Raw genomic sequence first — 12295 nt, 5'->3', positions numbered from 1 at the left:
ACAACACAGAGGTGGAACGAGTGGAGAGTGTCAAGCTCCTGGGAGTGGTCATCCACAACAAGCATTCTTGGACTTTTCATGTGAACGCACAAGTTACAAAGGCCCAACAACGTCTCTTCTTGCTCAGGCAGCTGAGAAAATTTGGCCTGACAGTGAATACCATTGCCAACTTTTATAGATGCGTCATCAAGATCAGAAACTGTTACAGAGAGTGGTGAACTCAACCCGGACGATCACAAAGGCCATTCTCCCATCTACAGAATCCATCTACCAGGCCTGCTGTAAAGCAAAGGCCACCAGCATTCTCAAAGATCCATCCCACCCTGGCAATGTTTTTCTACAACTTCTACCATCAGGGAAAAGGTACAGAAGCCTGAACACGCACCGGGCCGGTTTCAAAACAGTTTCTACCCTACTGTTGTTAGAATACTGAATTGACTCACAAACTCTTAACATTCACCTGTCCATGTTTTTTTGTTTTTGCCAGTGTTTACCTATTATTTACTTATCTATGCTACTTAACTCCGTGATCTGCCTGTATTGTTCGCAAGACAAAGCTTTTCACTGTGCCTCGGTACACATGACAATAAATTCAATTCAATTCAATGTCCTGTAAAGTCACAACATGACCTTCCAACTCCTATACTCAATGCACTGACCAAGAAAGGGAGCCATACCAAATGCCTTCTTTGCTATCCTATCTACCTGCGACTCGACGTTCAAGGAACTATGAACCCGCACTCCAGGGTCTCTTTGTTTAGCAACATTCCCTGGGACTTTACCATTAAGCATATGAGTCCTACTAAGATATGCGTTTCCAAAATGCAGCACCTCACATTTATCCAAATAGAACTCCATCTGCCACTCCTCCACCCATTGACCCATCTGATCAAGGGCCCGTGTACTCTGAAGTAACCTTCTTCAATGCCCACTACCCTCCAATTTTGGTGTCATCTGTAAACTTACTCACCATACCTCCTACCTTCACATCCAAATCATTATACCAGATTGAAATATCCATTGGAAAAGGGAATTAGGTGTTGTGGGCAGCCATCCTGAAACTCAGTAGTGAGTACCGTTGCTTGCAAATGACCACAAAGTCCAGGTATTTAAGAAAACAATGGATTATATATGGATTACATGCTTGAGCCATTGTCCGAACTAATAACTGGGATTTTCATGAACCAAAATGATTTTAAAAAAGGTCCAAAATGCAGACTTAAAATGGATTAAGCAAGAGACAGCCTGTAACTGAAATTAATATTTTTCCCCAAGGCAACGAATAAGTTAATATTTTCCTAGGAGGTATAAAAAGGTCCTCAACTCCTATCTGATTTTGATCATGAAACCTTCATATGTTGTAGACCAAACATTGCAATGCAGATCAAAAAGCTTGCATTCCAAGGAGCTTTCTGAGATAAGCAAAGGTGATACGTTTTTGACACAACAGAAGTGAAACAGGCTGGAGAACTCTCTCTCTCTGGCTCTCAAAAAGAGAAACCCAAAATCAACACAAAGAAGCTTTAAAGAAACAGCAGGAAACCAAGAACCTCAAAGATCTGAACGTTCATACAAACAGAGTCGGTGTAGGCAATTGAGCCCTTCAAACCTGCTCTGTCATTCAATAAGATCATGGCTGATCTGGCTGTAAGCCACTCCAATCAATTATTTACCCCCAGCTTAACTAAGAATCTATTCACCACTGCTATAAATATGTCTTAAAAATTCTACTTTTGTCACCTTTTCAGGGGAGTGTTCCAAAGACTCTCAACGCTCAGAGAGAAGAAAATTGTCTCACCTTTATTTTTAAACAGTGACCCTTGTTCCAAATTCACCCATGAGGAAACACCCTCTCCACATCTACCCTGGGAAGACGCCACAGGATCTTAAATGTTTCAATCAAATTGCCTGTTACTCTTAGAGTCATAGAGCTATAGAGCATGGAAACACACCCTTTGATCCAACTCGTCCATGCCAACCAGATATCCTAAATAAATTTTGTCCCATTTGCCAGCATTTAGCCCATATCTCTCCAAACTGTTCCTATTCACATACCCATCCAGATGCCTTTTAAATGTTGTAATTGTACCCGTCTCCACCACTTCCTCTGGCAGCTCATTCCATATGCACATCTGCGTGAAAAAGTTGCCCCTTAGATCCCTCTCACCATAAGTCTGTGCCCTTTAGTTTTGAACTTGCCCACCCCAGAGAAAAGACTCCCCTGATTTTATAAATCCCTATAAGGTCACCCCTCATCCTCTAATGCTCCAGGGAAAATAGCTCCAGTCTATTCAGCCTCTCCCTAGAACTCAAGCCCTCTACAACATTTATAACATCCTTGTAAATCTTTTCTGAACCTTTTCAAGTTTCACAACATCCTTCCAAAGCAGAGACACCAGAATTGCACAGATTCCAGAAATGCCTAATCAATGACCTCCAACTCCTATACTGTACTCAATGCATTGACCAATCAGGGCAAACAAACCAAACACCACCTTCACTATCCTGTCTACCTCTCCTCAACTCTGGTAGATGCAAGCTTTGCTTGTCCAACCTTGCTTCAATAGACAAGTCACTCATTTGAGGTATTGGCCTGCTAATCTTCTTTGGACTCTGTCCAATACATTCATATCATTTCTTAAATAAGGTGACCAATACTGTGCACAATACTCCAGTTGCAGTCTCACCAATGCCCTGCTTAACTGAAGCATAAACTTTCCAGTTTTGCATTCAATTCCCCTAGTGATAAATGATAGCATTTTATTAGCATCCCTAAATACTTATTGTACCTATTAACTTTTTGCAATACGTGTACCAGGACACCCAGATCCCTTTGTATCTCAGCAATTTGCAATCTCTCACCATTTAAATAATATTCTTCCCAACAAAATGCTTATGTTGCCTTCACAACTTACTCCCTGACATATATTTTTGTCATCAGGAAATTTGGCACTTTATCTTCTACCCCTCATCCATTAAATTGTAAACACTTGAGGTCCCAACCCCAACTCTGTGGCATACCACTCAATACATTCACCAACCTAAAAATGCAATTTATGCCTGTTTTCGGTTTCCTGTTAGCCAGCCAAACCTTCTATCCATGCCAATATGCTGCCCTCAAACAATAAGTTTGAATTTTCCATAATTTCCTTTGATGTGGCACTTTACCAGATGCTTTCTGGAATTGTATTACAGTATAGTCGGTTCTGCTGTAACATGTGTTTCTTCAATGCGAATTGGCTTTAATGCAGCTGAAGAATTTAGGTTGTTATTTGTAGAATGTAAACTTTCCTTGCCTGTACTGGCTATAACACAATCTCTGTCCCATTAGTTTAAATGGTGCTGCTATTGCGCGATTTTCTTATAACACGACATCTCATGAGAACGGAACTATTGCGTTATATCAGAACAAACTGTACATCCACCAGTTCCCCTTTTATTCACTGCATGTGGTACTTCTACAAATAACTCCAACAGATTGGTCAAATATCATTTTTCGATCACAAAACATTTTGATTTTGCCTAATTGTCTCAAACTTATCAAATAAGAGCTTCTAACATTTTCTTTATGATACTGTTAAGCGAAATGATCTGCAGTTTCCCAATTTCTATCTCCCCACTATTTTTGAATAGAGGATTTACAGTGCCTCTTTTCAAACTGAATTGGATCTTCCTCGAATCAATTTTTTTTTTGGAAAATTGAAATCAAAAGTGTGAAATATCTTACCAGCCACTTCTTTTAAGAACACAACAGATGAAGTCCATCAGGACACGGACAGTTTTCAGCCCACAAGTCCAATTTACTCAGCAGCATTTCGCTGGGTGACTACAATTTTCCTGGATTCCTCACTCCCTTACATTTTCTGATTATCGCTGATTCTGGGATGTTTCTTGTGTATTCTACTGTGAAGACTAAAGCAGTAACCAAAATAGCACGTCAACACTGAACGTCTAGACAAAAACACTGATGATGACTTCACAGTTTACAGTCCAGAAACAGGCCACACTGCCCATCTTATCTGTGCTGATTAACACGGATATGACTATACATCCCATTTTCCAGCTTTTGGCTCCATGGGCCTGGGAGTTACAGCCATGCAAGCAAATATCTAAATACTGCTTCTGACTCAACCTTCCTCTCAGACAGTGAGTTTCAGATTCCGACAACACCTCGAACATTCTCACCTGTCATCTTAGCATTATACCTTCTCATCTCAACTCCGTGGCCCCTGGTAATTGACTCCTTTACTAATGGATAAAGTACCTCCCTATACATCCCATCTATGTCCCTCAATCTTATCCCTGTGTCAGGTCTGCTTTCAACCTGCTCAAAAGAAGCCAACACTAGCCTCTCCAACCTTTTCTCAGGTCACAGACCCTCCAGCCCAGCAGTATCCTGAAAAATCCTCTCTATACATTTTCCGGTGCAGTCATATCATTCCTATAACGTGGTGATTACCATGAATGTCCCTCGTTCTCAATCTCTCCCTCATCTGAGGTGCGGCAACCTCAGATTAAATCCCCATCAGTCATATCTTATGAGAGAGCAGCCCAAGTCATCTCAGACTACAGAGACTTTATAACATGATGAGCAGAGCTGCCCGCAATACTCCAGTGATTGCCTACCCAGCATTTTACACAGCTCAAGTATAACCTCCTTGCTCTTGTATTCTATTCTGGCTAATAAATTCAAGAATCCCGTATGAAGTGGCTCATGAATTCAACTATCCCATATGCTTTCTTAACCACTTTGTCTACTTGCCTTACACATTCAAGGATCTGACCATCACCTGTAAATTCCTCTGTGTCGTACACCATCCCTTCTCCCCTTTGACTCAAACAGCTTGTGCTAGCTTCCAGAACAATATAACCTACTTTGCATGCTTCTGGCACATGCATGATATATCTGCATCATCTCCAAGATGATAATAAAAGTTAGGAATGCTGGAAGGCACTGGAAACAGATTCAATGACACTTCCCCACCCAACCCACCTAACAATCATTTTATAATCACCAACTTTCTGATTTGAAAACTGGCATCAAAGATCTGAATTTTGCAGCCTGTGTACCTCAGGAAGAATTTTTCAACCTTATGAGTTAAGATATACTGCTGCTTCTCCTATTTCGTCTGATTCCTGATCTATTGCAGAGGGCATCATGTTCTAACGATTTTCTAATTAGTGCAGGTTAGAATACAAAGTTCATAAAACTCTGCAGGTAAAATATAAATGCAATAAATAGCTGGGACCTTTAATTCAGCACAGGTCATAAAATTCAGAACTTATTTCTACTTTATGGTGTAGGAGGTGATCACTTTGAACTGCATGTTTATCAAATTGTAATTGAGAAGTAACTGAAAACAAAGGCATGTTCTCTACAATAATAAAATCTTCTTAACTGTCCCTCAGGATTGAAAATGATATACTTCCCCACTGGTATAATCAGCTTCCAGATAGCTAACGGATCCATTATTCGTGACCTACAGACTTCGCCACGTATAGAATAAGTGCTATTTGAACAGTAAGGTAGAAGGATTGTTTAGATGTTCGTGCGCTTCTTTTGATACCTCAAATTTGTGTTTGCAAGTTCCTGGAGAATTATTTCAATGTACAAAACACCTTAATAAATTAGCCTTCAGCATTTTGATTGATAACAAATCGAGGTCTTTAATGAGTCAGTAGGGATTTTTGAGCTCTTCAGGGATGCTTTAAGGATGGCCTTAAAATGGTTCACTGTCCATCTGGAAACTCCTATTATAACAGAGTTCCAAACAGAGCAGTTGATATGGCTTGCGCAGTGGAATTGGTTTTGAGTTATTAACACTTTGATGCTGGGCAAGTTGGCTTTGGAGAGACTGCGGCTGTTATACCATCTTCCTTGTTACTAGCTTTGGAGGATTTTCTACCGGTGGTTCTGCTCCAGTTTCGAAAGCTGTCCAAGTCTCCGAATATACAGGAGCATAGTATCATTGCTGCCAGTAAACCCTGACCTTGATTTCTGGCTTGAGGTCACGGCCCTCAAATATTCTTTAGTTCTAAGTCAGTCAAAGGCTAAGCTGTATTTTGTTGCCTTTTATTGTGGATGCTCCCAAGATAAGAAAATGGTCAGTATTTTCCAGCACATTGCCACTGATTTTAACCAACGATGGGGAAGGTGTTATGCTGTCCAAGCAGTTTGAAAGAAAACTTGGCTTACTGCCTGTTAATTGCAAGATCCAGTTTCTCATATGCCTCGCCATGGAGTCAACAATAATCATGGCCTGAGTTTCTGAGTACTTGCACATACACTGAAAGTGTATGACTGAGATTGGAGTCTTTTTGGTTTTGAAACGAAGATGGTGTAGGTTGAACAGTTTCCAATCTTTTCTGCAGATTGTCTCCGAACTTAATTTGCTGGAGGTAAAGTGTAGTATCGTCTTGACAAAAATAGAGAAGACAGTTGATGCAAAGACACAACTTTGACTGACCCCAGATTTTATTGAGCTAGGATTTGTGGTGGTCCTGTTGATGAGGACCATGACATACATGTACATATGAGGATGGTCACAAATTTCCAAGGGTAACCAAATTTGATGTAACAAAGTAGAGCATCAATGAAACATTGTTGATTAACTGTTCAGGAACTGAGTTGCAGTTTCTCTATTCTTCAATTCTTTTTCATCTCCCAGTAATGCCCTGACTATTGATCTCAACCAATTTAAGTAGCAAGGGCCTTAGATAAAGTAGGAATAATCTACATTTTTTGGCATAGTGGTGCAAATATACTCATGCAGTTCTGAAATGATCCAAATAAAATCTGCATGAAATTTATGGAATATTTCTTTCTACATATTCTGGTGATTGCATGAAACAGACCTTTATTTAATAACGCAATTATTTTTGTGTCTTGGTATTTAAATTGGGAACCTAATATCCATTGATGGACATCTTTGAGAAATTACTTCATTAAGAACAGGGCTGATTCCTGGTCTGCCTTGTATTAGAATTCTTCAGTAACCCCTGGGTACTCCAGATAAGTAACAGAGCTATACAACAAAAATACACAGAGGAGCAAAACATTGTCACCACCCCACAGCTTCTGTACGCCACTTCATATACCTTCTGCCACTAGTGAAGCAGACAGCCTGATGATAATATCTTTGACACTTGAAGGTGAGACGAGTGCCAGTATTACATTTGCGTTTATTAATGAGGTCGAAGGATCCTTATATGTTGATTTCGAGGTTCATAGATTAATTACTAGCCCAAGAGAAATTAGTGCAAGAATAACTAAACGATGGGTCAATTGCAGCCTTCTAAGTGTAATCCCTGACAACCAGATATTTTGGTGCTATTTACGCTTAAGTTATTTGGTTTGCCCTGCCTGAATTCTGTGGTTCTGGATGGTTAAAAATGTTTCAACACTGCTACCTCATTGGTGATAAATCCTAAACATGACCACAAAAGTACCAACATTAGCAAATTGAAATTAAAGTACATTAATGAGGATATTGCACTCCCCCCACCTCTCATTGGTGCATAACTTCTCTGTAAAAGACAACAAAAATCTTAAATGCAACAATATAAAGAATGCTGATTATTTGATTGATTAAAGGTCCCAAAGTCTCCGTACCCTCTACAAATCAAAATATTATATTTATTTGGAATCAAAGCATTCAATTAATCTATAGCTCTCCTAATGAAATGCTGCACAACTCTGCAGAAATGTCAAAACACCAAATACTTTGAATTTCTGTGTATTTGTTGACTCCAGTCCACTAAAACCAACTTCCTCTTGTAGATCAAGGTTTCCTTACTTGTCTGGCTTGCAAGTTTGCAAAGTCATTCTCACAGTTTTGTACCTTTAAATGTATAACATAGTACTCTTTATTTCTTGTAAACAAAACTTTAGGTTTTCATTCTAATGTTTAAAAACTTCATAAATTTAAACACTCAAATCCATTGTAAAACATAAGCAAAATAAATTATTTATCTTTACTGACACTAAATCAATGTGTTTTTTTTTCCTCCCAATTCTTTATCTTTCCATGCTTGCTAGCCAAAAGGCCACAAGTACTGCATAAAAGCTGAATTCTGCTGTGTCTCTCAGTAGCAATGTAAATACATTGTGGTAATTCTCATGAACGTTTACATTTCCCTCCCATAACACTTGAGGAAGATCTCTCCTTTCAACAATGATATGATAATGATGAGTACGATAGGAATAGGGCCAGTCAAAGACAGAAATGGGAAGTTGTGTGTGGACCCTGTGGAGATCGGAGAGATGCTAAACAAGTATTTCTCATCTGCTTTCACTAAAAAAAAAGGAGAATATTGTAGAGGAGAAGCCTGAGATACAGGCTATCAGACTTGAAAGAATTGAGGTTAGTAGGAGAAGGTGTTATCAATTCTGGAATGTGTGAAAGTAGATAAGTCCCCTGGGCCGGATAGGATTTATCAGAGGATTCTCTGGGAAGCTAGGAAGGAGATGGTAGAGACTTTCGCCTTGATCTTTGAGTTGTCATTGTCTACAGGTTTAGTACCAGAGGACTGGAGGATTGCAAATGTTGTGCCCTTGTTCAAGAAGGGCAGTCGAGATGACCCAGGTTATTATAAAATAGTCAGCCTTGCGGCTGTTTCGGAAAGGTTTTGGAAAGGATTATAATCGATAGGATTTATAATTATCTAGCGAGCAACAATTTGATTGGAGATAGTCAACATGGTTTTGTCAAGGGCAGATCCTGTCTCACAAATCTCTGAGTTTTTTGAGAAGGTGACCAAGCACGTGGATGAGGGTAGTGCAGTTGACAGATTGTACATGGACTTCAGTAAAGCCTTTGAGAAGGTTCCACAAAGTAGGCTATTGGAGAAAATACAGATGCATGGGATTAAGGGTGATTTAGCAGTTTAGATTAGAAATGGCTTTCTGTAAGAAGGCAACGAGAGGTGGTTGATGGAAAATATTTAGCCTGGAGTCTGGTTATTATGGTGTGTTGGGACCACTGCTGTTTGTAGTTTTTTTATAAATGACTTGGACGCAGGCATAGGTGGATGGATTAGTAAGTTTGCAGATAACACTAATGTCAGTGGAGTGGTGGACATTGTGGAAGAATGTCACAGGTTGCAGGGGAACATGGATAAACTGCAGAATTGGGCTGAGAGATAGCAAATGGAGTTCAAGGCAGATAAATGTGAGGTGATACACTCTGGGAAGAATTACAGGAAGGCAGAATACTGGGTCAATGGAAAGATTCTTGGTAGTATGGATGTGCAGAGGAATCTTGAGTCCATGTACATAAATACCTGAAAGTTGCCACCCACGTGGATAGCGCTGTTAATAAGGCATATGTTGTGTTAGGTTTTATTGGTAGAGGGATTGAGTTCTGGAGCAGTGATACCATGTTGCAACTGTACAAAACACTGGTGCGGCCTCACTTGGAATACTGGTCACCCATTACAGGAAGGATGTGAAAGCATTGGAAAAGGTGCAGAGGAGATTTCCCAGGAAGTTTCCTAGTCTGGAGCGAAGGTCTTATGAGGAAAGGCTGAGGGACTTGGGTCTGTTCTCATTGGAGAAGAGGAGGCTAAGAGGGGATTTAATAGAGACATACAAGGTGATTAGAGGATTAGATAGGGTGGACAGTGAGTCTTTTTCCTCGGATGACTAAGACGGCTTGTTCAAGAGGGCATAGCTGCAAATTGAGGGGTGAAAGATTTAAGACATATGTCAGAGGCAGGTTCTTTACTCAGAGTGGTAAGGGCGTAGAATGCCCTACCTGCCAGTGTATTTAACTCAGCCACATACGGGGCATTTGAACAGTCCTTGGATAAGTATATGGATGATGATGGGATAGTGTTGGAGGATGGGCTTAGATTTGTTCACAGGTCAGCGCAACATCGAGGGCTGAAGGGCCTGTTCTGTGCTGCATTGTTCTATGCTCTTTAAGTAAGCCACCATATGGAAAATTCCAAACACCAAAACATGTGCTTGTTAGTGCTTAATTGTGCAGTGTGCTGTCACTGTTTTCTCTTCCAAAAGATTTCTGATACAATATTACATTCTTTAAAATATCCCTGCATCGTAGCTCCTTAGTTAGACATATTGCAAACTCATTTTTAAAAACTGGAATTGGTATTACCTTAGCTTTTCTCAGTAAGGGCAGATATTTTCAAACGCGCCTGTTCCGGTTTGATATTATACATATCAACAGCAATTGGAAATTGAACCAGGGCCACCTGGCTGAGAGATAGGGACAATGCTAATTAAGGATATTAGTGTAATTAATTTAAAACAATTAACCATGGCAGAACAGGTGATGTATCAAATCTGCAACAAATGGGACCTCCTGGATAGAACTGTGTTCCAGGGCAGAATTAGAACAGTCTTCGAACTGTGCTAAATGGGATGACTTCAAACAAATTTATCAACTCATGATGAGGAACTTTAGGCTATCAGCAGTAGAAGAATCATACTCCAACAAAATCTGCAACCTCATGGCCCTCCCTATACCCTATTTTACATTACCATCAATCCAGGTTCAATGAAGTGTGCAAGAGGTCATTCAGCCAGAAATGCCAAATAGGTGATTCATCTTGTATCCCTCCAGGGATCACCATCATCACAAATGAACAGTCTTCAGCCAATATGATTCACTCCACATAATATCAAGAAATGGTTGGAGGTACTGGATAATGCAAAGTCTATGGGACTTGACAATATTCTGACAATAGTACTGTGGAATTGTGCTCCAGAACTTGTTGTACACCTAGTCAATCTTATCTGTACAGCTATCATACCAGCACTTAATGCGTAAACTTGTCCCAGTATTTCCAGTATAACATAAATAGGATAAATCCAATTTGACTAACTATAACTGATCATCAATTAGGTGATGGAAGATGTCATCAACAGTGTTATCAAGCAGCTCAGCTATAATCTGCTCACTGACACTAAGTTTGGATTCCGCCAGGGCCACTCATGACCTCATTACTCCTTTGAATCAAATATGGACAAAAGATCTGAATTCCAGGAGTGGGGTGAGAGTTACAGTCTTTGGCATCAAGGAGGCTGAGCAAAACTGGAGTCAACGGGAATCAGGGGGGAAATTCTACACTGACTGGAGTCATACCTGGCATGTAGGAAGATAGTTGTGGTTGTTGGAGGTCAGTCATCTCAGTTGCAGGACGTCTCTGCAGGAGTTCCTCAGAGTAGTATTCAAGGCCCAACTATCTACAGGTGCTTCATCACTGACATTTCCTTCATCATAAGGTAAGAAGTGGGAATGTTTGCCATTGATTGCATCATTTGGGATTCCTCAGATACTACAGAAATCCATGTTCAAATGCAACAAAATCTAAACAATATGCAGGCTTGAGATGACAAGTGGCAAATAACACATGCACATTACAAATGACAGACAATGGCCATTGCCAATAAGAGACTATCTAACCACCAGCCCTTGACATTCAATTACCATCACTGAATCCCCGTTATCAACATTCTGTGGGTTACCAGTGATCAGAAACTCAACTGCACTCACCATATCAAAACAAATGGCAGAATAGTAGGGCTCCTGTGCATAGTTTATCTGCTCCAAATGCATTTCTTTTTCTTTTCATTTTTCTCTCTTTTTTTCCCCACTTACTTACCTTGACCTAAGCTTGGAAGGCATCTGCGGATGCTAGAGCCCAACGCACTGGCCTCAAGCAGACCCAGGGCATGGACTTCAAGCCGGGCCCAGGGAAGAACCTGGGGTGAGTCTACCGCACACCTCGAGCGACCCAGGGTGTGGTCCTCAAGCAGTTGCAAGGCAGGCCCAGGGCACGGACCTTTGGCGGGCCTCCATGGATATCAAGAGGCCCAGTGTGAACCCATACTTACAGGAACTGGAATCAGGCAGCTGCTACATCAGCAGAGGTGACAGATGCAAGGTAGGCCCAGCGGCAAAAGATGGCACGTGAGGATTGGCAACTTCATCATTGGTTGGGTCCAGTGCTGGCAGGGGAGAAGTGAAGGCAGGAAGGGCATAATGGCGACATCAATGAGGTGAGCCCAGCAGCAAGAGAAGTGCTCTGATGTTGGTTGGTCTGGCACAGGGCGGCAAGGTGGTGGTGGGGGAACATTGGCTCAGTGGCAAAGATGGCGTCTGAGGATTGGCAAATTCAATGTTGGTTGGGTTCGGTCTAGACAGCAGCGAAGCAATGGCAGAGGGATGGCGATGCAGGTGTTGTTGAGAGTGATTAGTGGCCTCAGGACTGAAGGACTCTCTTCAAACTATATTTTTCATTTTTATTTCTTTACTCCTTATTCTTTAAT

General features: G+C 40.8%; 1 long non-coding RNA gene across 1 annotated transcript in view; it reads right to left on the bottom strand.

Moving 5' to 3' along the window:
- LOC148148767 (uncharacterized) overlaps window positions 1-12152 on the bottom strand; it is a 39834-nt gene extending 27682 nt beyond the window's left edge. The window contains exon 1 of the long non-coding RNA XR_015758615.1: window positions 11861-12152. This is a non-coding gene — a long non-coding RNA (uncharacterized LOC148148767). The remainder of the gene's footprint in view (window positions 1-11860) is intronic.
- Window positions 12153-12295: the final 143 nt, after the last annotated feature.

Source organism: Chiloscyllium plagiosum, unplaced genomic scaffold (assembly GCF_037043375.1).
Source record: "Chiloscyllium plagiosum isolate Xiang-an unplaced genomic scaffold, Cpla_swu_hap1 HiC_scaffold_11, whole genome shotgun sequence".
Classification (NCBI taxonomy): Eukaryota; Metazoa; Chordata; class Chondrichthyes; order Orectolobiformes; family Hemiscylliidae; genus Chiloscyllium; species Chiloscyllium plagiosum.
Note: the sequence above shows the minus strand (reverse complement) of the source record. Positions and strands in the feature narration are given on the sequence as shown.